At 33.4% G+C, this 27,033-nt stretch overlaps 2 protein-coding genes and 1 long non-coding RNA gene across 6 annotated transcripts in view; 2 read left to right on the forward strand and 1 right to left on the reverse strand.

The window, feature by feature from the left end:
• The window catches only part of LOC147762101 (uncharacterized), a 214,773-nt gene that overhangs the window by 46,732 nt on the left and 141,008 nt on the right, over positions 1 to 27,033 (forward strand). The gene's annotated exons all lie outside the window — the stretch shown is intronic.
• Positions 1 to 27,033, forward strand: part of LOC106176769 (uncharacterized) — a 226,984-nt gene that overhangs the window by 5,886 nt on the left and 194,065 nt on the right. The window contains exons 2-3 of one of the 4 annotated variants that reach the window (XR_015334220.1): positions 170 to 310; positions 4,385 to 5,101. The exons of the other annotated variants lie outside the window; for them this stretch is intronic. The gene's annotated coding sequence lies outside the window, so the exon portion shown is untranslated. Of the gene's footprint in view, positions 1 to 169; positions 311 to 4,384; positions 5,102 to 27,033 lie in introns of those variants that run through there. 4 annotated transcript variants of the gene reach the window in all.
• Positions 12,175 to 13,333, reverse strand: LOC147762104 (uncharacterized). The gene is made up of 3 exons (XR_015334160.1): positions 13,014 to 13,333; positions 12,635 to 12,720; positions 12,175 to 12,278 (listed from the first exon to the last, which is right to left on the reverse strand). It is a non-coding gene; the product is annotated as an uncharacterized LOC147762104 (long non-coding RNA).

A 27,033-nucleotide genomic window follows, 5' to 3' on the forward strand; every position in this document is an offset into this window, starting at 1 on the left:
GCCATCTTAATTTGAATGTGTTATATGTCTATGTGATAAAGTTTTGACATGAATAGGTTTTCTTTGTGTAAATATTAATTTTTCAGTATATTCAGGCACACATTTCCTCTCAGTAAGACATTGAAATATGTTTTATGTTAACATTGATTTGGTTTTCTTTATTCACCAGGTGAAGCAAAGGCTGACAAAAAATTCCTATATCAAGAAGGATTCTTGAGGTTCTCAAGGTGCCTTTTAGTATGGTGAAAGGGAAATCTGCAAGTTTGCACAAGTTTTTGAGGGTGGAATTGAAAAAAATCCCTCACATAAGGTAAGGAAGTAACACTATAATTTTTCTGAACAGAGTAATTCTTTAAAAATATTGTGAAAGAGGTCAAAGTAGACGTAACACTTTGTGATAGAATCTTATTGCTATTTGGGGGGGGGGGGGGTGTGCTTACTGCCTGTTTTGCACGAAGTAGAATTTTTTGGCATAACTAAGCTAAGAATACAGAAATTGATAACTGACAATAAAAGTCATCCTTGTTTTGAGATCTGGGCCTTAAAACTATTTACCCAAAATTGTTCTATAAATTGAGTGTACTTCATCATCACTGGGTGCCATCCACTCATAGCAGGTTGGCTGTCAGGGATCACCACATCTCTCAAATACTTGAACTATACTTTTATTTGACCTGTTTATTCTTTTATGTTGTCTATGTATGTTGTTCTTGGTCTTCTTTTCAAACATTTCTTATTTACTAGTAGCTTTCTTTCCAGTAGCAATTGTTGCAAATGATCCTTTCAATGTCAAACCGGCCAAAATTTTGCAAAAAAAAAAAAAAAAAGGTTTTGCCTTTTTTCAGAAACTACACAGACCTAAGCTGTCATATTATAATGAAGTGTTACTCTTATGGTCTCCTTTCATCTTCTTAAGTTTGAGGTCAATCGGTGCATTTCTATGGGAGAAGCAGTCATTTGGTGCCAAAACTCATAAGTCTCTTACACCTATTTTTGAACTTAAAATGCTAGAGACCTCTTGTTTGTTGCATTTTGTAGAGCTTGTCAAGCCAAACACTGGAATTGGTGTCAGTTTTTATGTACAGACACATTGACCTAATCTCTTCGAACTGATGAATATTCATAAATTCAGGTCGAATTTGAAAATCAGCATGATCTTACCATTTTTTTCTGTACAGACGGATGTGTCTGCACATATAGCCTTTGCTTATGCTGTCGTTGTCGTCATCGTGCACTTTCATTATTACATAACAGTACTCTGAAGTGCCAAATAATAGTGCCTACTGGAATAATTGTGCCCCCTGAAAATTTTCAGAAATTAATAATAGTGCCTAGCCGAATAATCGGCCCGTGTGGATATTCTTAATCGTGCTAGGGAAAATAAGATTGTGCCGGGTGGAAAATTTCCGGGAAAAAAATAATCGTGCCGGCACTATTATTAGGCACTTCAGAGTAAACTAATATGAAAACTGTTTTACCTTTAATCTTTAAGCTCATAGAACTGATGAATATTCATAAAAACACAAGTGAAATGCCAAAATCAGCCTGATCAGACCATTGTTCCATTTTTTTTTCAGCATATTCTATCTACCCTTATTGGATAAAAAACGTGAAACTATCTTGTGTCGGAACTGATGAATATTCATAAAATACAGCTTAAGTTTGAAAGTCAGCCTGTTCCATACCATTTTTCAAAAAGTTATTCTGTTTTTTGGGGGTTTTTTTTAGGATATTTAATCTATGGTTATACAATTAAAATGAAAACCATTTCAATTTTTGTCTTCAAACTTGCAGAACTGATGAGTATACATAAAATACAGGTCAAGTTTAAAAATCAGTCTGATCAGACCATTTCTCCAAAAGTTGTGCTGTTTTTTACTTTTTTCAGCATATTTTATCCACCATGAATTTGATTCTTAGGCATGTTAACAGTGTCATTATTGAACTAATTAGACAGTCATGTAAAAGTGTTCTTTTGGCATTTTCTGCACCTAAACAATTTTGGTAGTTGATTGTATAAAAATGATGGTTAACCTGTAACCTTGTATTTTGTAATATAGTGTCAGAAATGGAAATAAAGTCACATCAGTGCAGTTTCAATCTCTCACTATGTTCAGAATCTCAAAATGGTGCAAATTGGAAATTTAAAATTGTTCTATTGATATTTTCTCATCTCAGCAGTCTTTTATGTACAAACACAGATGTGTCTCTACATATAGCAGTTACCTGCGTCTGTCGTTGTTGTCGTCGCCATGCACTTTCACCGTTAACACGATTAGTGGAAAGCCATTTTACCTTTTCGCTTGAAACTTACAGAACTGATGAATATTCATAAAATGCGGGTCAAGCTAAAAAATCAGCATGATTGGACCATTTTGTGAAAAGTAAGGCTGTTTTTAAGCTTTTTTTTTTTTTAGCGTGTATCCAACACCAATAACATGATAAGTGGAAAACTGTTTTACCGTTTAGCAAGAAACATTCAGCATTCCTTTACTTAAGCAGTATTTTTTTTTTTCACCCTCTCACACAGATTTCGGGGTCCCCAGAGGATGTCATCCATAAAAATAAAAAAGTGTGGCCTTATGTTCTTTCACCACGAATCGCGTTCGAAGAATTGACCAAACTTTTAAACCATCTTTACGTAAAACAGTGATATGCCGCAGGCTGAATATAAACAGAAGTACCAATAACTGAGAAATCAAATTTACTGAGTTAATCAGGTGACCTCATTTCTATGCTACCAACGTTATTTTCAAAGAAAAAAGTTTGTCAGGAAACATTTGCCCTGCCGTGTTAACATATGCTTGGCAGCATGGACCACTCTCTTGATAGCTGTCTGTGTGTCGTGAGCAATAGACAATGCCAGAGCAAGTAATATCGGGAGCAGGGGGCTTCCCCATAGGGAATCACTCTATTTGTTTGAGAGAGATACTATGATTGGCTAGCTTACTTTGTCTGTGAATGTTATCATTTTTTATATCTTGCCTGATAAGTAAATGGAGGGGGAAAAAAAAAATGCTGTTAGTGAAGTATGTCAAATGATGACTGTAAATTCAAAATGGTGACACTTAAAAATCTTGCTGGTCCTTTGGACTGCCGAAGTACAATTTTTTACCATCTTGACAAGTTTTGGCTGGTCATCAGTGATCAGACCTACAGTTTCATCATGACTGAAATTACAGGAAAGAAACAGGACTTAAATACAGCTTTAGCTGGAAAACAAGTCTTATTGGTTGATTTTTCTGGCCATTGAATGAGATTACATTAGTAAATTACACATATGTTGAGATTTCCCTGTAAACTCCCATATGTTTAGCTCTCTGCCAGATACAGTTTGTAAAAGTCTGAAATTAACAGTGTCACATAATTAGGAATCAGTGATAATTATGCAGGTAAATGTTGCTTGATATTGCATGTAATTTTACAAAAGAAAAAAATTATTTTGTGTAATGCTAACATAAATGCTATAGATGAATAACAGTGCCTTATTATCCTCATACTCACTGGGGTTATTCATATCGTGTTAATAAAACTAGATTAAAAGTTTGAATAGCAGCTTTATTGGAATATTGTTTGTTATGTTTTATTTTAATTTTTTTTTTCAAACACTGGCATCTTCAAGATGTGATCCCACACACCCGAAGCTTTGTACATTTTCTGTATTTCCACATAAGCTATAATATTGGTGTTAATACCTTTAAACATTATACAAAATTATTTTATGCACTATCATTTTTCTCATTTTTCACAATATGTGAAACTGTAATCTTATTGACCATGTTACCTATTGTGCATGATTAAATTTTAGTGTTGATTGACTGTGCTGTTATAAACATTATTTATTAAATTGCATCAGATTTGACAAAATGACCTATTTTCTGCATCTTTATTTTCTGCTTTGTGTTTCTACATTTGACAGCTTTGCTGCCTTGTTTTTACTTCATATTTGCTGTGTGGCTATATTTACTAAGACTTGTGCCTGTACATTTGCCAGTTTTTCTGTCTCTTTTCTTAAGCCCCCTTTTCATTGGGTGGCGTCCTTTCTGCATTCTGTAGTACGGCCGCGTTTGAAATTTAAATAAATTACTGAGTACGTTCTGACAACTGGCTGATCATTGAGCATTCATTTTGCAACCAAAGTCATGCTTGTGGCTCCTTTCTACAACCACAGCAATGCCAGTTTCATGGTTGCACAAAGGAAGCAGAAAGGACGCTGTCCAGTGTAAAGGGTTTTAGGTACAATATTTTCAAAATTAACACTTTTTGGCACTGTGTGGAGTTAAATAATTTTTGTAATAAGATTATAAGGTTTTTGCTGTAGAATACTGCATGGCTTTAGTGTTTCATCATGAAATATTGAAGTTTTTCATTTGCTTTTTTACAGGTTACCCAATAATTAGGAGACCTTTGAAGTGCTTCCTGACAGCATTGAAGAGGATTTGATAACTCTCCACTGACATAAAAAAAGAATGGAGCCAATGAATGTTGAACAATAATCTGAAACCAAGTGCACTAGCTGTAATCTAGGCCTTTTTATTCTTGGTCTTGCTAGTAATATAAACAAGGCCATATCATAATAGTGCATATTCATGGTTGAGAATCTTCACAAGTGACTTTAAAAAATAATGAATTCTGTTTTCTTATATTGTCTTTGAGCACTGACATAGTGACTGACATTTGGTGTGAAGACAGTGTTAAAGTTACAGTATTGGGGTACACTCTGATTGTTTAAGGGGTGTGCAGGGGTGTCTTAATCACCCCCTTCCAGGTTGGTCCTGTAATCACAGTAATATGGAAATTGAAAATGAGGCAAATGCTTACAGAAGGGAAAATGTTTATGGTGAATTATGTTGAATGTTCTGATGTTAGATTTGTTATTTCACTAATTGAATTGTTAGAGGTGTAAAGCATTGTACATATTTTTATGTTGTCTGGAAATAAAAAGATGTTAAAAATATTATTAGAAATATTTCATTCCATCACAGTAAATGATGACTGCTCTATAATGCATATTCAGAGTTGTATAAAATTGCTCAATGTCAGTTAAACAACAATAAAAAAGCCATTTTCAAGCTAAAAGTATATTGAAAAGGTAAACGAAGTAGTTGTAACATTTTGTCTCTTTTACCCACAGTACACTCAAAATTTTCTGTGCACCAAAAAGCTGCGTCTTAGCTTTCTTTGTTTTACTACAGGTAGAAACATCAGATCAAATATGATGGGAAGTCATTTTCCAAATAGTAAACCTAAAGATGTGCTAACAAAATGAAATGATCCAAATTGAACGCGTGAAATGGGTTATTGTCTAAACTCTGAAGTTTTTATAAGCTAAAAACTTTACTTCAAATACTAGGATAATTTTTTAAAAAATGTATTTAAAAAAGTCCCTAAAAACTAAATGAAACAAAATACATATAAAACTTTCTTGCTCTCTTAATAGTTAATAACCATCTATTCTGAAGCCAATTCACATGAGGTATTGCAATTTAAGCAGCAGCTACATAGGAAATGTAATAGGGCATTCCCAGAGAATTAGAACGATCTCACTGGGGGTTCATGCTAAATTGCAGTCAGCTGACCACGGACGGAAGTTAATTACCCCCTTACATCTTGTAGTAGGCAGGAAGGACATTTAAGCCGGATTATCTGACAGTAATCTAGTGAGACTCCCCATGGGGATAGACCGATCTTAAATCTATAGGAATGCACCCTAAGATCTTCAACAAAAAATTGCAGTGCATTTCAAGTGGTGGTTTAACTAAAATATTATCATAAGAAAACTATGTAAACTTATTTTTTCAAACTTATACGACTGATAAGTATTCATTAAGTACAGGTGGAGTTAGAAAATCCACTTGGTTGTACCATTATTTTCATAAGTTGTTGGTTTCTGTATTTACTTCAGTAAAAATGCAATACAGATACGGACATGAGCTTTTTCCATGGAACCACGGATCCCCCCCCCCCTTCCCACTCACACACATTTTCCAATCAGCGGGGAGAGTATGTGATGAACTAACATTGTAAACTTTCCTTCAGCTCCATGGCGTAAATAAAGAAGAAAAACTATGTGCTTGCAGCACTATTTCTACACGGCAACCCAAGTCTCTACTTGAGAACAATAAGTGGGTTACTCGTAGTAGGACAATTACCCACAAGAGGAAAATAGATAAATAATAAATAAACACACGATAATAAATCAAGTTCGCAATAATACATATTTTGAATCCCAGGTCAAAATAATTAATACTTAGAAGGATTAGTAGCTTTTTTAAAGATAGGCTTAATGAATTGGTCGTTTTTATACACCACTGTTTTTTGTGACAATTTTCAATGGTTACGTTTGGAGTGTCATTTCCGCTTTGACTTCGTCTGACATAATCAATTTTCACGTTAAATGTCCTCATGTCTACCTTTTTTTTAATCATCAGCCTGTGATGCAAACAATGAAATTTATCTCTAGCGTTATTATTTCGGTTTAGAGATAAATTGCAACTTATCATTCTTGCATGTAGAAAGCACTCTTTCAGTCTGATCTTAAAAGTTTCCGAACAAAAAAAAAAAAATAAATAAATAAAATAAGTCATTTCCAGCGCCCTGATTACATCACACCTAACACCGTATTTATTTATTTCTATATGATAAGGATAGTAGGCTGAGAAAAATGTTTACAGGGGGATAGGACCTTACTCCCTTCCCCCACCCCACCCCCACCCCCACCCCGCCCTTACATTCTTCAACCACGTCAGTTCTTATCGGGGAGGGGGCTAATGTTCATTTCTTTACACCTTACATATTTATCAACTTCGTGATATATTGCATTGAGGGCCGAGACCCCAGTCAATCAACTTCAAGTGAGTTATTTTCTCGTTACCCCCCCCCCCCCCCCCTCACACACACACACCCCCTCCATCTTAACCGGTGATCAATTTGCACTGATGTCATGCCTGCAGTCAGGCAGACGAGACACTTTTACTTGACATGGAACACCCCCTGACGTATTTTACTGATAAGGTTGGACCTAGAGGAGTGGTCAGGAACCCATTACAGAGAACTACTTCTCACTGTCCTTGTTCATCCTCTAACTTCAGGTTTAACATACTATATCTCATAACATTGGTTTACACTCATGTTATTCTGTTGATATTTTCATTCTTACAAAATCAGTTGATTGTGGACAGAAATGTTATTATTTTACAGAAAGAACCTATATTGCTTTTATGGTGACGATGTGGTAAGTGTGCTTGTAAATTAAATGAGCTATAGGGCCCAGTATCTCGAAAGCATCGTGTATTGCGAATAGCTATATCAAATAGAGGCTACAATGTATTATAAGGGACGAGTATGGGCGAGTTATGGAATCGAGACGCTTGCGCATGGTCGCAATGCGCGATGCTTTCGAGATACGGGGCCCAGGAATATGTGGGCTTCATTGCGGCAGTTGCCCCTCTCCCAAAATCTAGGCTTCATGAATATTTGAAGAGGAATGCAAAAAATGATGATTTAGACAAAAACGAATGACGGGGAAAAGGCAACAATAAGAAGAATTTTTATTGTAGAAAATACCCTCACCAATCATTTATTGCTTTATTCTTTTTTTATCAACGTATTATGATGGGCCCAGGAATGTTTAAGTTGGAGAATTGATACAAGATCTGTAAAAGAAAAAAAATGGCATGAAGAAGTTCTAGAAAAAAAGGTGTCTGGCAACCCCAGTACACGCTTTACGTTGTTCTGTGGGAACAACTCAATTTTTTTCACGAGGAGGGCGCTGTCATCCATCAAGAGAAGACCGGGTGAGGATGGTACAGCATTATTGAACCTGTGCATCTGTTCAGTTTAACCTCTTGTCTGTTACGTAAAACGCTTTAGTTAAAGCTCAAGTTAGGATTTAATATCTTTATCTACGTCAACACTAAGATCTTAGGTCAACATAACCGCTTTACGTCGTCTCCAGTATTGATTTTGTCAGCAATGGAATCCGGTAGAATAATACCGAGAGCTCAGTCTAATGTAAAAGTAATGATAAATAAAACAATCGCCATTTTATTCTAGTAAATAATCTATTTTTGAGACAGTCTGATACATGCATCAATGCATCATGCATCAATGTTTTCTATTTACTTCGTCTCTGTGTAACAGCAGCAGAAGTCTTTAAAGAAGTCCTTAAAGCATTGTGTACCCATTGACTTATTTGCAGCTACCTACAGTGTAGTCTACTTGTTGTATACCAGTAGTATTGCGGGGATTTTGTCATTAATGAGCAGATATGAAGTACAATGGATGGACCATCTCAAGATTCAATTCCTTATTATCTGTTTAAAAAGTAACACTGTTTCGTAATAAAATAAATATTTAACATTAACCCGCCCGTAAGGTAAACGTATTCGCCGTAGCCACTTACGATGCAAAACAAAATGTAAAAAAAAAAAAAAAAAAAAAAAAAAACGCACGAAAAATCGATTTCATCGCACAGTACGCTTTTCAAATGTAATCTAGGCATGAGAATTAAAAATGTGTAACCTAATAACAGAAATAAAATGAAAATACACTTCTCCGGTGGATATGAGTTATAACTTTTTTGGTGTTTTTGATATGATGATTCTGCTGCTGCATCTAGCGTATTTCGATACAAAAAACAGTTACGGATGCCTTCAGTGTAGTATAGATATACCGCCTCGTATCAAATCCTGTCGAAAGAAACAGCAAAAGTTTTGGAGTGATATATCAATCATATTTGTTTCTTTTTGTGTTAACTTATTTTTGCGTAGTATTCTACTAGTTTTTTTTCGAACATTCATAATTTTAATGATTTAAAAATCATGCTTACATTTTTACAGGGCTATCACAAAGTACACATAGACAGAAACACTTATAAAATAAAAGTCATCAAGGGGTGTTTCGTCAAGTCTTACGTGTAGCCGAAATATCGAAAAGACCTTCTTCCTCTACATGTAGATTACCTGCATCTAGACAAGCACATATACACCTGTATTTAAATAAATAAACATATTCTGTACATCAGCGAGTTTCCTAGACAGAGAAATTTAAGTAGAGCAGACAGGTTTATAAAGTATATCTATGTATGGAATATGATATTTGTTTGTTTAATCATAGACAACGTAACAACTTGACTTTGTTTAAAAAATTAAGTAGGTAAAAAATCCAAATGTTGTGAGAATAATGACTCAAGACTTCACTTGTTGCTTATATTAAACTTTATTTACAACAAACAGGCCTGTTTTCCGCACTTAAACAGTAAGAGAAGACTAAAAAACACATTTTGACACAATCCAAAAATTTAATTGTCTAATGTAAAATGTAATTTTGACACAAGTCAAGGCGGTTTTGAGGGTGATTTACATGTGTATCACGAACATAATTAAAAAGCGCGTAGTCGGATGATTATCAATTTATACCAATGTAAGTTGTCTGAAAATTTCCCCGTGAACCACCACGACGAGTGACCAAGAAGATTTGAAACTTTGAAATCTTTTTACTTCTGAATATTTTGATTTTTATGCCTTGTTTTCGCTTAAAAAAAAAGAGAAAGAAAATATCCCAATAAAAGCCACTCTTGTCGAACCAGATAAATAGAAATGCAGTCAAAATTTTAATGGAAGCCTTAGACACGCATATTTTTACATCATAATCATAACCTAATATCTTAAGTGTGCGATTTTCACCCATAAGCTGGGACGTCTGCAGTGCATCTCTGAGGCGCGTTTACTATCTATTTTTCACTTGTGGAATGATTGTGTTAGTGCAGAAAATTTCTTTCACACCAGATGACAACTGAAAACTTTAATAAGATTTTTTAAGCATCATTAATTATCATTAAGATCATCATCATTACAAATCTCTGATATGAACATTACTTCCGGCCAGTCTTATATTACTTCAAGGAACCTAATTTGCATATAAGAGAAAAAATGATTTTTTTTCTGATTTTGGCTTGTTTCCAATTTTTTCATTACTTTCAAAAAGTAATGTCCCCTTAAGCTCACAAATCGGAACACTTTTGAGTCATATGCACTGATCGTAAATTGTGTAATTAGAAATAATTTTTTTTATATCACTGACGTGTATCACGTTTTCACTCCACAGCCATAAAACTCGTTGATAGCTGCATGGGTATAAAAGTAGGTCAATTGCCTGTATAAAATTGCCATACGATTATTGAATTTTTAGTATGGACCGTTTTACGGGGGAGACAGAAGTGGAAAATGTATCAAGATGCCAGCAAAATATTTCGGTTGCATAGGGTTGGTGAAAGGCAGAGTATATTGAGAACTTTTAAAGAAAAGAGTTAAACTAGCCCACATCTCCAGCTTCAACACGTAGAACTTTATAAATGCCACGGTTCCTCTCTATTTCATCTGATTCTCCCTAAAATTTTTCAGACCGCGTTAACTGTTCAGCTCCCGGGAACCGCGAGCATCCAGCGTGGTGGCAGACGCTGAGCTCTGCAGACGGCACATTGCATTCACACAAATGGGGGTAAAGGTTTTCTGGGGAAATGCTGTATTTTATTACATCTGACGAATTACATGAAACTTGACTTTTTTAAATTTTATATTGACTAAGTGTAATACAAGACACTGATATTTCTTCTCAAAATTGACAGAATAAAGAAACGCAAAAGGACATAACCTATCTCCCCTTACATGGCATATCCTATCCGTGAACTTGATTTACATTAGTTTTCACACTCCTACACACGCTGAGTTTGTATGGTATCAGTAGATATTGTATTGTGTGTGTGTGTGTGTGTGTGGGGGGGGGGGGGGGGGGGGGGGGGGGAAGAATTTTGATTATACTATAGTGTTATGGTCTTACTCATGTTATATTTTATACAATAGATCATTTTATTTTAAAGGATAGACCTGAACTGAGAGCGTTGGTAAAGTTTTTGGGACGAGAAAAGTAAAGAAATGTAGCTACTTCGAGCACATATTTCAAAGTATACTGTGTGTAAAAGAGATAAAAATATCGTACCGCAGCAGGGTGTTTTAAAAGATTTTAAATCCTTTAATCATTTTGAAAAATGACAGAAAAGGAATTGTGTTAAAAAAAGAAAAGTTGCCGCTATTTACAGTGTGATAATACATGTAACATGGCTATAGCAATAGTACAACTAAGATAAGATAAAGTAAGAATTTATTCAGCCAATAAAAATATTTAGATATAAATATCGGCAATTGTTATCCTTTGAGAGATAAAACTAAGATAAAACACTGGACAATAAAAAAAATATATGAACTAGGCCTAAAAGTGGAATTAAAGAGAGACAAAGTCAGAAGTCTACTATTGCTGGATAAAAAATTAAAAAAGAGAACTTCCTGGGTGGGTGGGATCCCCACAATTCATTTTGTTGTTTTGTCCATTCTGTCTTTCAAGATATCATCAAGTTGGGAGAGATCTGTCTCAATTATTTTACCGGTGGCGCTAATAACGTTGGGGTGTTTTCCCCGTTCCTCTACCGTAGCTACCAGATGCATTAAACATAAAATACTCTCAATATTACACGTATTTAAAAGTTAATTAAAACGGGCTCATTATCTGTAAAAGTTGCAAGTGATCTAGAAAGCCGCTTTTGCCTAAAGCAAGTTTACTTTTCAAGTGAATTCCTAGGAGTTTTAACTATAGGCCTATATCTATTGGATTTAAACATGAAAATACTGGAATATAAAACCGAAAGCGTTGTCCGTAATTGAACCATATGGTAGGGTATATGTGTGTGAGTATGAGTGTTCATGAATGTATTTGAATGAAGTTAAAAGTTTGTACCATGTATTGTTTATTTCTTTGGTTTAATAGAAAAAAATTGAAAAAAGAATCTGATAAAAAAATTAATCAAAAGAGTCCCACTGGGTATTTTGTTACCAGTTAAAGCCACTTTTTATTTCCCTGAGATGTGTGAAATGTCCATATTATTTAGCATGATCCATGAAGCACCTCATTCCTGTGGCTCGTAAATGCGGCTTTTTGTTCTTTGCCCTTCGTGAAATAAAGTCTTGTAATTTTCAGGATTTTCAACTAGCATTGTTGGTGTGATATACATAAAGTTTTGTTTACTGTGATTTGTAAATTAATGATTTTATTTCTTGTGAACTGTGATCACCCCTCCCTAATGGTACCCTCAATTAAGAAAAGAAAGAAAAACAAAACTCATTTGATTACAAAAATTTAATATCTTATTGAAAAATTAAGAGAATGACATTTTGCAGGTTTTAACTGGCTTCTACAGAGGCAATGATAGTTCTGCATTGACGACCCTGAAAAATAAAAGTTGAAAATATTAAAATATTATTCAGTTAAAATGTGTATTCAGTTAAATATAGTGTAAATAGATGTTGACAGTAACTCTACAACCACCAGCTCTTTGCTACTATCATATAATTACTGCTTTCATGTACTGTTTGACATAATTTTCCTCTAAAAAACTGAAAGCTTACTTAGTTATGATACCATCAAAACAAAGAGACAAACAAAAAGAACTTCTCTGTAAATGTATAATAAATCTATTCTTTTAAAAATACTGTTGACTTTTCTTCATTTCTTAATGTCTGAAGTGTTTAGAATTATTTAATTAATTAATAATAATAATAATAATAATAAAAATAATAATAACCATTTATGTTCGTGCCCTCTGTCTGAAGCAAGACGTGAACAGATTCAATACCCTCCTCCACCTAGATGGGCCGCTATTCTTTGGAGCTAAAATGTATAATACAATATTACTTACTAAGAGGCAAAAGTATAAAATGTTCAATAAGTCAGTGCAACATCATATTTCATGTATGAAGCTTCAATGAAACACTTTTACCAGTATTTGGAATAAACAAAATTGCCAAGTATCATTTTAATCTGGCCAAAAGCACAAACTGTGTTGGCACAACATAAGGAGTGTGTGTCTGTGTGTGTGTGTGTGTGCGCGTGTACATGCACAATCACATTCCATCAGTGTAATAAATATTGACCCTACTATTCTATTGACCCTACTGTCTTACCTCTCTCCTTCACGTCTGCTTTCACAGTTGTTGTGTCATTGATACTGACTGAAGAAAAACAGGAAAACAAATTAAACATTTCATACCTGTGCACAACAAGAATTCAATACATTATTTAACATAGTCGAAAACCCATTCAAAGATTTAGATCACTGAACAGTGAATTTGAACTCAGTGTTTGTGCATGAGAGTCTCCCCCCTAAAGTCCATCTGTGTGTGTTTACATTTTTAAGTGTATTAAATGAATTCCCATTAAATTGTCCTAAACTTATTGTCTTACCTTTTTCTTTGATGCCCTCAGCATCTGACACACTCTTTGTGTCTTTGATATTGGCTAAAGAAAAAATGATATCAAATAAAAACTTAACATTCCATATCTGTGCATGTTCAAATAGGATTCAGTATTACAATTTATGGAAGACACATTCAAATATTTAAATGACTTAAAAATAAATGATCTTCTTAAGTATGCTAAAGATTTTGCTGGAGCAACATGCTTGTGGTGTGTATGTGCATGTATGTGTGTTTGTTAGAGTATGTGTGTGTGCATGCATGTTTCATAAGTATATTAAAAGTCATAACTATTTTACTGAGATTCCTGTCTTACCTATCTGCTCAATACTTAGGGTCTTTACAAGTGTTACTTTGTTCTTGTCTTTCAGTTTGGTATCAAGTGAAAGGACAGAATTGAATTTTCAAACAACACTATGGGTGTATTCCCAGAGATTTAGATCAATCCAGGGATTAAAATTTAGATCAACCTAACTCCCTGGGGGTTCATGATAAATTGCAGTCAGACGAGCGTGCACCAAAGTTAATTAACCCCTTACAGCTTTTAGTAGGCGGGGCAGTCAGACGCTTAAGCCGGCCAGGCTGACAGTAATCTAGTGAGACTCCCCACAGGGATAGATCGATCTAAAAATCTATGGAAATGGGGTGTATGTGTTCAATCTTTACACAGCAAAAGCATTAATTTTTCAGAAGATAAAGTATCTCCTTAGGTCTGTCAAAGGCCAGACTTTGCTTGTGCAACATGCATGCAAGTACAGTACCTTTTGGTGTGTGTGAATGTGTGTGTGTGTGTGTGTGTGTGTGTGTGTGTGTACATGCACAATCACATGTCATCAGTGTCATAAATTGATACCTGTTCTATTGACCTATTCTATTCTATCTTACCTCTCTCCTTCACGAGCTCTGTCACAGTAGTTGTTGTGTCTTTGACATCAACTGAAGGAAAAAATGGAACACAAATTCAACATTCCATGCCCATGCACAACAAGGATTCAATACCATAGTCAAAGATGTATTCAAAGATTTAGATCACTGAACAGGGAATAAAAACACAATGTTTGTAAGGGGCGGGTCTTGAGAGATTTTCTGACAGTCTTGCAAATTATATTTGTTGATCCATCCTCCATTGTGGACTGTCTTCTGACAAAAAATTAAATCCCCATCAATGTAAACTTCTAACCATCTTGCGGAAGACCCAGAAGACAGCCTCAATTTGCCCCTGTTTGTGTCTGAAAGCCTGTTTGTGTGTGTGTAATTTTTTAAGCGTGTTAAATAAACACCTGTTAAATTGACCTTACTGTCTTACCTCTCTCCTTGCTGCCCTCAACATCTGACACACTCCTTGTGTCTTTGATATCAGCTAAAGAAAAAATGATATTTCAATAATATTTTAATATTTAAAAATACAAACTTAACATTCCATATCTGTGCATGTTCAAAAAGGATTCAGTAGGCCCATCACACTTTGATGAAGACACATTCAAAGATTTGATTGACATAAAAATAAATAAATAATCTTCTTAAGTATGCTTAAGACTTTGCTTGAGCAACATGCTTGCCATGTGTAAGTGCATGTGTATGTGTGTTTGTTAGTGTATGTGTGTGTGTGCAAGTATACTAAAAATCATAATTATTTTACTAAGATTCTAGCTTTACCTAGTTCCTTAATGCTTAGGGTCTTAACAATTGCTACATTATTATCTTCCTTGGTATCACCTGAAAGAACAGAATTGAATTTAAAGAATACCATTTATGTGAGTATGTTGGAGTATGTTGGAGACAAAAAGAAGCGTGTTAGTCTGTTAATCTGATTGTATTCAGTGAGAGTTTCCATGGAGTTAGTGGACATTAGCTAGGTCTCCAAATTCATTGCCAACAGCCCCTGAGGATCCAGACTTGCACCCTGAGAGTCAGGGTGTTGTTGTAATTTTATTTCATGAATCCTTCCTAAAAGATAAAAAATGCATCAAGTTGATTGAATAGAGCAATGGTGTGGACTTACCACTTGTGTGGACTTCAGGCTTGTACATGTAGTCCCACTCTGGAATAAGATGAGACATTTATTTATTATTTACAAGTTATGATATACACTAAAATAAAGTCTTAAATGTATTTGACAATATTAAAGGACCATTTCATCATTTTTCTACAGTTTTTTATGGGATAGTGAGATTTCCAAATGTTGTACATGACAGATTTAAAAGGTTACGAGAATTATGAGTTCAAGCACCTTTTATTTCCATGTCCAGTTCTTCCCAAGTACAGGTCACTTCCATGCTGTCCTTAGTGGTCACCTGGAGGCACCTGTTCCTAAAGGGTTCAGGCTCCCATGTCCAGCCACACCCAGGGTGGTAAGGCTGAATAAATTTAAAGAATGAATGAATGAATGAATAAATGAACGAATGAACAAACAAACAAACACTCAAACAAACGAACAAATAAATTACTTGATGATGTGTTAATGTCTAAAATGAAAAGTAAAAAAGAATATATATATATATATATATATATAACTATATATATATAACTATATATATATATATATATATATATATATATATATATATGATAAATCAAATACACCAGAAGAAATGAATGAAGGTATGAGTAAATAAACACTTAAACTTATTGGACTTTAAATTTTCTTTTCAATTTGAAAGATTATCATTTTTACCTCAGATCATTATTTTTGTAAAAAAAAAAAGTTCCATACTTACATTTTGTGGCTTAATGAATTTCCATACCATATTTGAGCCCTTGGGCAGGAGATACTCTGCCCTGAGAGATGAGACTCCCATATTGGTGAATCTTGACAGGTTCACTCCTCGCTGGGGGTCCCATCCCCCGAGGGCAGTTCCCCTGCCCACCACTTTTGCTTTCAATAAATTGTTTTTCAAAACAATTCTGACTGTGGCCATGGCTGTTAAAAATAAAAAGAAGAAATAAAATAAAACAGAAAGAAATCCTATCAATATATCTTTTTGATATTTACACTACAGACATTCAAATTGATCACTGGGATAATAACTGTTCGTCTTGGCCAAAAAATGAATTTTCCTGGAGTAAACAACAAGTTTCCCATACTTACCAATGGTTAATGAATCCATTTCTACATTCAAAGTTAGTCCCTGTTTTTTTTTTTCCTAAAAAGTTTTTTTTTTGTTATAATTTCATATTATAGCCATCTATGGAGTTCACGTGGTCCGCTGACAAGCTCAGATATCAGAATAATAGCTATAACTGCTGTTTTTGAGGTAAAACGGATTATATTATATTATATTATATTATATTATATTATATTATATTATATTATATTATATTATATTATATTATATTATATTATATTATATATGAGTTGTTCACAATGTTTTTATTGTAAAATATAGATCTCATACAAAGAGTTAATTATTATCCCTTTAATTAATGTGAATAAAGAAAGATATATATATATATATATCTTATTTTCATATTATGAGCAAATAAAATGTTTTTTTCATTTTTAGTAACAACAAAATAATTGCAAGAGTAGTTTTAGGCCCATATTGTATTATAAAACACATACAGTCTGATTATACAAACACACACACAACTTACGAGCACACTGTCCTTCTTTATTAATTTCAATTCCCATATCTGCTGTCATCTGCAATATGTAAAATAAATAATGAAATCATGTTAAACAAGATACAAATCATGGAGTTCTGTATCTTTATTTGCTAGTTTGTGATGTATGCATTTGTACCATTATCAGAATGATCAGCAAAACGTGTGACATGAATTTTTTAAGAATAAAAATTAACCACATAAAAAATCATGAACAGGTAAAAAGGCGCTGTGTGGGCTTACATTGAACTTGCTACAGAATAAAAAATAAAAATAAAAATAAAACTTACCAGCGACTGTGTAGACATTGTCTCTTTGCTTTGTTTACTAAAACAATAAACAGGAATAATTATTGTATAAAAGAATTTCATTGGACGGTTCCTGTATTGTTTCCTTAACTTTAAACCAATCAGATTGACGCTTCGTTGAAGCTCTCGACCTTGAGTCTTTCTACTAAATATCGCAATATATATCACAGTGCCTGGTCCCTGGTAATATCTATTACGGTCCCAGAACTCTCTCCCTCCTCGCACGAGTTTCTTAGAAAGCAGGCGGTGAACCTGTTGCTGATACTAGCCGCAGTCCTTTACAAATCCTAAGTCTCACCTCTTGCATAGCGCCATCTATACTAAACAATTTTTATATGGCGTAGACTAGGCAAAGAGTGACGTTGAAAACTCGGAATTTTCATCAAACGTTCTGCACACAGAGTTTCACCATACATCAGGACACTTTTCTTAGATGGTTTTGTTATAGATTCTATTGACAAACTTAATCGGTGAATTCAGGATGAGACGTCTAAAGTAACGGATACATATGATATCGACTGTGTCAGTTGTTCACTGTTCACATCACGATGCAATGTGCTGGTGAAGATTTTACAAAATGCTTCAGAATGTTGACGCTGCAGATTAAAAGCGCTCTTGGAGATCTAGCAAGATTGCACGCAGTCATCTACTTCAGTTTTGCCATTCCCTTTTCATGTGCAATTGCCCAATGCCTTATGAAGGTGAGGCAATAAAATGAAGAACTAGCGTTATTCCTTCTTATATAATTTTTAAGTGGGCCTTTTTCTTGTTTCTTTTGAGTCATCTGTTGAAAAAGTAATATATGAACTTAACTATGAACAACTAAAACTTCCCATGGTGTTTCCACTTACATGAACTAGCACTACCATCCTGAGTTTCAGAAAGCACCATAAACCCACCTCAGTACTGGTACAGTGTATGCTTGAGCGTCAACTTGCAACAACACTTTTTTTTTGGTAAATTTATTTTATAAAATATTTCTTTGCAGTTTATTTGATGCTTGGACATAATAAGAGAAGGACATGAAATGCAGAGCAAGATCAGAGGATAATCGGCTTTACGCGAGCTCTTTGCGGATTACGTGACCTCCTGTACAGGTAGCGAGCATATCACAGTAGTCGATGACTTTTTGTGTCATTGGGGCAGGTAGTTGGTGATAACGTGAGTCAATCCTTCGGGTGGATGAGACAATAAACTTATAGAGATTTTCATACTTAAAAGTATAAATACAATTTGTTCTGTCAATTTGGAAGCTGTGTGAGAATTTGATATGTTTGTTCATGAAGGAATTCAAAATGCCCTTTGTGGAAAAGGCAATCTTGTTTGGAGCTATCAAAACAGCTTATCTGAGACAATGGGCAAATGTTTACCCAAACGCACATAGCTTCAAAGGAAGATGCTGCATTTCACGTCCTTTCCTTTTTATGTCCAAGTTTAATGTAAGTCTAATATTCTGGATCTTGAGGAAAAACCCTGGTCATTGACTTTTTTGTCTTTTCCAGTTCATCATCTGACTCCACACTACACTGTACTAGGAGACACAGGACTATACTGTCACAATAGAACACAATGACTGCAGACTACTACACTGTACTAGGAGGCACAGGACTATACTGCCACAATGGAACACAATGACTCCAGACTACTACACTGTACTAGGAGGCACAGGACTATACTGCCACAATGGAACACAATGACTCCAGACTACTACACTGTACTAGGAGGCACAGGACTATACTGCCACAATGGAACACAATGACTCCAGACTACTACACTGTACTAGGAGGCACAGGACTATACTGCCACAATGGAACACAATGACTCCAGACTACTACACTGTACTAGGAGGCACAGGACTATACTGCCACAATGGAACACAATGACTCCAGACTACTACACTGTACTAGGAGGCATAGGACTATACTGCCACAATGGAACACAATGACTCCAGACTACTACACTGTACTAGGAGGCACAGGACTATACTGCCACAATGGAACACAATGACTCCAGACTACTACACTGTACTAGGAGGCACAGGACTATACTGCCACAATGGAACACAATGACTCCAGACTACTACACTGTACTAGGAGGCACAGGACTATACTGCCACAATGGAACACAATGACTCCAGACTACTACACTGTACTAGGAGGCACAGGACTATACTGCCACAATGGAACACAATGACTCTAGACTACTACACTGTACTAGGAGACACGGGACTATACTAAAAAAAAAAAAAACACAATGACTCCAGACTTATTTTCAAGATGGTCAGATAACAATAGAGTTTCATAAATTGTCATAAGTAGATTGCATTGTCTTTTAGATTTTTACATATTTCAGTGAGTTTTTGAATCTGTAATGCTGCTTAATTACAGCCTTTCAGCAAGTTTTCATCTTGTTCAATGTAATACCTGATATTTGAGTGATTTTGTGTTGCTACTGATGTAAGAATTTTTATATAAATCTTTCGGATATTTTATTGCTTTGTCAAAGAAATTGAAGGAACAGTTTTTAAGACACTTGAAAATAAAGTAGATTGCTTTAAAGATGTATTTTTTATTGTCTTCCTGTGGATCACACATGTTCTCCATACAAGTTTGTATGTGATAATGGCTGCTTTATCAACTTATCATGAAGATGTGACCAGGACAATGACTGTAGAGCTAACAGTGATGAGGAAGGGTGTAGTAAGTATTACTTAGAATGAAGATGTGACCACAACAATGACTGTAGAGATAACAGTGATGAGGAAGGGTGTAGTAAGTATTACTTAGAATGAAGATGTGACAACAACAATGACTGTAGAGATAACAGTGATGAGGAAGGGTATAGTAAGTATTACTTAGAATGAAGATGTGACAACAACAATGACTGTAGAGATAACAGTGATGAGGAAGGGTATAGTAAGTATTACTTAGAATGAAGATGTGACAACAACAATGGCTGTAGAGATAACAGTGATGAGGAAGGGTGTGGTAAGTATTACTTAGAATGAAGATGGATATCAAAGAAATGGGTTGTCAGGTAGTGCACTGGGTAATGGCCTACATGAAGCTGTAAAGATTGCTTGTCAATTTAGCACATACATGTATTGAGAGACAGGTAATGGGTTCATTTTATGCAGAAAATTAAAATTTCTGTCTTAGAAAATAAGATATAAATTATGTTCCAGCTTTTAAATTACAGAAATTATTCCATTTAAAAAATTGTTGCACAGCTGATTCATATACTGCTATTGAAAAAGTTGTATATAGTCACCTGTTGTAAATTCCAACATATTTTTAAATTATTGTTAAGCATCATTTGTACAAATTTTAGAAACATTGGACAAGATTTGACAAAATTATTAACGTTTAACTATTTTATGTCATGGGATTTGCCAGTGTTTTCATTGTAATTTTCAGTTTTTTCAAAGATATTGTCCAAAGAGGATACTTGTCATTAGATACAGTCATTTGATCAGCTTATCACAGGTTTTTATTGTTGGTAAGCATCATTTGTACAAATTTCAGAAATATTTGACCAGATTTGACAAAATTAATAATGTTTAATTATTTTAAGCCATGAGATTTGCCAGTCTTTTCAATGTAAATTTCATTTTTTCCAAATATGTTGTCCCAAAAAACACTTTTCATTAGATACAGTCGACAGATCATCTAATCACAGATTTTTATTGTTGTTAAGCATCATTTGTACAAATTTCAGAAATATTGGACAAGATTTGACAAAATTATTAACATTTAACTATTTTAAGTCATGAGATTTGCCAGCGTTTTCTATGTTATTTTCAGTTTTTTCAGTTATATTGTTCTTTTTCCAGAGTACCTTTACCATGAAGATGCAGGCAGCGAAAGACAGCACCAAGAGCAGCACTATGTCTTATCCATGTGTACAATACATGATATGTGGCAAGATTTAGGACATTGTCAAATGTTGTGATAACAGCAACCCATTCCAGAAACCGATTGTAAGGAGTAATCTGCATCTGGCATTGATAGTAAGGAGAAGTCTTGTATGGGTATATATTGTTTTCCAGATAACAGTTATAGGTAATTTGCAACCTCCTACACAAACAACCTCAAATCATCACATTTGCTATTTTATTTTATAATCACATTGCAAAATAATTAACATTTAACTATTTTAAGCCATGGAATTTGCCAGATTTTTCAGTGTAATTTTTAGTTTTTTCAAGGATATTGTCGAAAGAAGATACTTCTCATAAGACACAGTCATTTGATCAGCTTATCACAGGTTTTTATTGTTGTTAAGCATCATTTGTACAAATTTCAGAAACACTGGACTAGATTTGATAAAATTATTAACGTTTAACTATTTGAAGTCCTTGGATTTGCCAGGCTTTTCAATGTAAATTTCATTTTCCCCAAATATGTTGTCCCAAAAAACACTTTTCATTAAATACAGTCAACAGATCATCTAATCACAGATTTTTATTATTGTTAAGCATCATTTGTACAAATTTCAGAAATATTGGACAAGATTTGAAAATTTTATTAACGTTTAACTATTTTAAGTCATGAAATTTGCCAGTGTTTTCAACGTAAATTTCAGTTTTCCCAAATTTGTTGTCCCAAAAAACACTTTTCATTAAATACAGTCAACAGATCATCTAATCACAGATTTTTATTATTGTTAAGCATCATTTGTACAAATTTCAGAAATATTGGACAAGATTTGAAAATTTTATTAACGTTTAACTATTTTAAGTCATGAAATTTGCCAGTGTTTTCAACGTAAATTTCAGTTTTCCCAAATTTGTTGTCCCAAAAAACACTTTTCATTAAATACAGTCAACAGATCATCTAATCACAGATTTTTATTATTGTTAAGCATCATTTGTACAAATTTCAGAAATATTGGACTTGATTTGACAAAATTATTATCGTTTAACTATTTTAAGTCCTTGAATTTGCCAGTCTTTTCAATGTAAATTTCAGTTTTCCCAAATACTTTGTCCCAAAAAACACTTTTCATTAGATACAGTCGACAGATCATCTAATCACAGATTTTTATTGTTGTTAACCATCATTTGTACAAATTTCAGAAATATTGGACTAGATTTGACAAAATTATTATCGATTAACTATTTTAAGTCATTGCATTTGCCAGTCTTTTCAATGTAATTTTCAGTTTTTTCAGTTATATTGTTTTTTTTTCCAGAGTACCCTTACCATGAAAAGGCAGGCAGTGAAAGACAGCACCAAGAGCAGCACTATGTCTTATCCATGTGTACAATACATGATATGTAGCAAGATTTAGGATATTGTCAAATGTTGTGATAACAATTAACAACCCATTCCAGAAACTGATTGTAAGGAGTAATCTGCATCTGGCATTGATAGTAAGGAGAAGTCTTGTTTGGGTATATATTGTTTTCCAGATAACAGTTATAGGTAATTTGCAACCTCCTACACAAACAACCTCAAATCATCACATTTGCTATTTTATTTTATAATCACATTGCAAAATTATTAACATTTAACTATTTTAAGCCATGGAATTTGCCAGATTTTTCAGTGTAATTTTCAGTTTTTTCAAGGATATTGTCGAAAGAAGATACTTTTCATTAGACACAGTCATTTGATCATCTAATCACAGGTTTTTATTGTTGTTATGCATCATTTGTACAAATTTCAGAAATATTGGACAAGATTTGACAAAATTATTAACGTTTAACTATTTGAAGTCCTTGGATTTGCCAGTCTTTTCAATGTAAATTTCATTTTTCCCAAATATGTTGTCCCAAAAAACAATTTTCATTAGATACAGTCAACAGATCATCTAATCACAGATTTTTATTGTTGTTAAGCATCATTTGTACAAATTTCAGAAATATTGGACAAGATTTGACAAAATTAATAATGTTTAACTATTTTAAGCCATGAGATTTGCTAGTGTTTTCAATGTAAATTTCAGTTTTCCCAAATATGTTGTCCCAAAAAACACTTTTCATTAGATACAGTCAACAGATCATCTAATCACAGATTTTTATTGTTGTTGTGCATCATTTGTACAAATTTCAGAAATATTGGACAAGATATGACAAAATAATTAACATTTAACTATTTGAAGTCCTTGGATTTGCCAGTCTTTTCAATGTAAATTTCAGTTGTCCCAAATATGTTGTCCCAAAAAACACTTTTCATTAGATACAGTGAACAGATCATCTAATCACAGATTTTTATTGTTGTTAAGCATCATTTGTACAAATTTCAGAAATATTGGACAAGATTTGAAAATTTTATTAATGTTTAACTATTTTAAGTCATGGGATTTGCTAGTGTTTTCAATGTAAATTTCAGTTGTCCTAAATATGTTGTCCCAAAAAACACTTTTCATTAGATACAGTCAACAGATCATCTAATCACAGATTTTTATTGTTGTTAATCATCATTTGTACAAATTTCAGAAATATTGGACAAGATTTGACAAAATTATTAACGTTTAACTATTTTATGTCATGGAATTTGCCAGCGTTTTCTATGTTATTTTCAGTTTTTTCAGTTATATTCTTCTTTTTCCAGAGTTACCCTTACTATGAAGATGCAGGCAGTGAAAGACAGCACCAAGAGCAGCACTATGTCTTATCCATATGTACAATACATGATATGTGGCAAGATTTAGGACATTGTCAAATGTTGTGATAACAACAACCCATTCCAGAAACCGATTGTAAGGAGTAATCTGCATCTGGCATTGATAGTAAGGAGAAGTCTTGTTTGGGTATATATTGTTTTCCAGATAACAGTTATAGGTAATTTGCAACCTCCTACACAAACAACCTCAAATCATCACATTTGCTATTTTATTTTATAATCACATTGCAAAATTATTAACATTTAACTATTTTAAGCCATGGAATTTGCCAGATTTTTCAGTGTAATTTTCAGTTTTTTCAAGGATATTGTCGAAAGAAGATACTTTTCATTAGATACAGTCATTTGATCAGCTTATCACAAGTTTTCATTGTTGTTAAGCATCATTTGTACAAATTTCAGAAACACTGGACTAGATTTGACAAAATTATTAACGTTTAACTATTTGAAGTCCTTGGATTTGCCAGTCTTTTCAATGTAAATTTCATTTTTCCCAAATATGTTGTCCCAAAAAACAATTTTCATTAGATACAGTCAACAGATCATCTAATCACAGATTTTAATTATTGTTAAGCATCATTTGTACAAATTTCAGAAATATTGGACAAGATTTGAAAATTTTATTACCGTTTAACTATTTTAAGTCATGGGATTTGCTAGTGTTTTCAATGTAAATTTCAGTTGTCCCAAATATGTTGTCCCAAAAAACACTTTTCATTAGATACAGTCAACAGATCATCTAATCACAGATTTTTATTGTTGTTAAGCATCATTTGTACAAATTTCAGAAATATTGGACAAGATTTGAAAATTTTATTAATGTTTAACTATTTAAAGTCATGGGATTTGCTAGTGTTTTCAATGTAAATTTCAGTTGTCCTAAATATGTTGTCCCAAAAAACACTTTTCATTAGATACAGTCAACAGATCATCTAATCACAGATTTTTATTGTTGTTAATCATCATTTGTACAAATTTCAGAAATATTGGACAAGATTTGACAAAATTATTAACGTTTAACTATTTTATGTCATGGAATTTGCCAGCGTTTTCTATGTTATTTTCAGTTTTTTCAGTTATATTCTTCTTTTTCCAGAGTTACCCTTACTATGAAGATGCAGGCAGTGAAAGACAGCACCAAGAGCAGCACTATGTCTTATCCATGTGTACAATACATGATATGTGGCAAGATTTAGGACATTGTCAAATGTTGTGATAACAACAACCCATTCCAGAAACCGATTGTAAGGAGTAATCTGCATCTGGCATTGATAGTAAGGAGAAGTCTTGTTTGGGTATATATTGTTTTCCAGATAACAGTTATAGGTAATTTGCAACCTCCTACACAAACAACCTCAAATCATCACATTTGCTATTTTATTTTATAATCACATTGCAAAATTATTAACATTTAACTATTTTAAGCAATGGAATTTGCCAGATTTTTCAGTGTAATTTTCAGTTTTTTCAAGGATATTGTCGAAAGAAGATACTTTTCATTAGATACAGTCATTTGATCAGCTTATCACAAGTTTTCATTGTTGTTAAGCATCATTTGTACAAATTTCAGAAACACTGGACTAGATTTGACAAAATTATTAACGTTTAACTATTTGAAGTCCTTGGATTTGCCAGTCTTTTCAATGTAAATTTCATTTTTCCCAAATATGTTGTCCCAAAAAACAATTTTCATTAGATACAGTCAACAGATCATCTAATCACAGATTTTAATTATTGTTAAGCATCATTTGTACAAATTTCAGAAATATTGGACAAGATTTGAAAATTTTATTACCGTTTAACTATTTTAAGTCATGGGATTTGCTAGTGTTTTCAATGTAAATTTCAGTTGTCCCAAATATGTTGTCCCAAAAAACACTTTTCATTAGATACAGTCAACAGATCATCTAATCACAGATTTTTATTGTTGTTAAGCATCATTTGTACAAATTTCAGAAATATTGGACAAGATTTGAAAATTTTATTAATGTTTAACTATTTTAAGTCATGGGATTTGCTAGTGTTTTCAATGTAAATTTCAGTTGTCCTAAATATGTTGTCCCAAAAAACACTTTTCATTAGATACAGTCAACAGATCATCTAATCACAGATTTTTATTGTTGTTAATCATCATTTGTACAAATTTCAGAAATATTGGACTAGATTTGACAAAATTATTAACGTTTAACTATTTTATGTCATGGAATTTGCCAGCGTTTTCTATGTTATTTTCAGTTTTTTCAGTTATATTCTTCTTTTTCCAGAGTTACCCTTACTATGAAGATGCAGGCAGTGAAAGACAGCACCAAGAGCAGCACTATGTCTTATCCATGTCTACAATACATGATATGTGGCAAGATTTAGGACATTGTCAAATGTTGTGATAACAACAACCCATTCCAGAAACCGATTGTAAGGAGTAATCTGCATCTGGCATTGATAGTGAGGAGAAGTCTTGTATGGGTATATATTGTTTTTCAGATAACAGTTATAGGTAATTTGCAACCTCCTACACAAACAACCTCAAATCATCACATTTGCTATTTTATTTTATAATCACATTGCAAAATTATTAACATTTAACTATTTTAAGCCATGGAATTTGCCAGATTTTTCAGTGTAATTTTCAGTTTTTTCAAGGATATTGTCGAAAGAAGATACTTCTCATTATACACAGTCATTTGATCAGCTTATCACAGGTTTTTATTGTTGTTAAGCATCATTTGTACAAATTTCAGAAACACTGGACTAGATTTGACAAAATTATTAACGTTTAACTATTTGAAGTCCTTGGATTTGCCAGTCTTTTCAATGTAAATTTCATTTTTCCCAAATATGTTGTCCCAAAAAACAATTTTCATTAGATACATTCAACAGATCATCTAATCACAGATTTTTATAATTGTTAAGCATTATTTGTACAAATTTCAGAAATATTGGACAAGATTTGAAAATTTTATTACCGTTTAACTATTTTAAGTCATGGGATTTGCTAGTGTTTTCAATGTAAATTTCAGTTGTCCCAAATATGTTGTCCCAAAAAACACTTTTCATTAGATACAGTCAACAGATCATCTAATCACAGATTTTTATTGTTGTTAAGCATCATTTGTACAAATTTCAGAAATATTGGACAAGATTTGAAAATTTTATTAACGTTTAACTATTTTAAGTCATGGGATTTGCTAG

The sequence above is a fragment of the Lingula anatina genome, chromosome 4 (genome assembly GCF_051362555.1).
Source record: "Lingula anatina isolate TDL-2025a chromosome 4, LinAna3.0, whole genome shotgun sequence".
NCBI classification, from domain to species: domain Eukaryota; kingdom Metazoa; phylum Brachiopoda; class Lingulata; order Lingulida; family Lingulidae; genus Lingula; species Lingula anatina.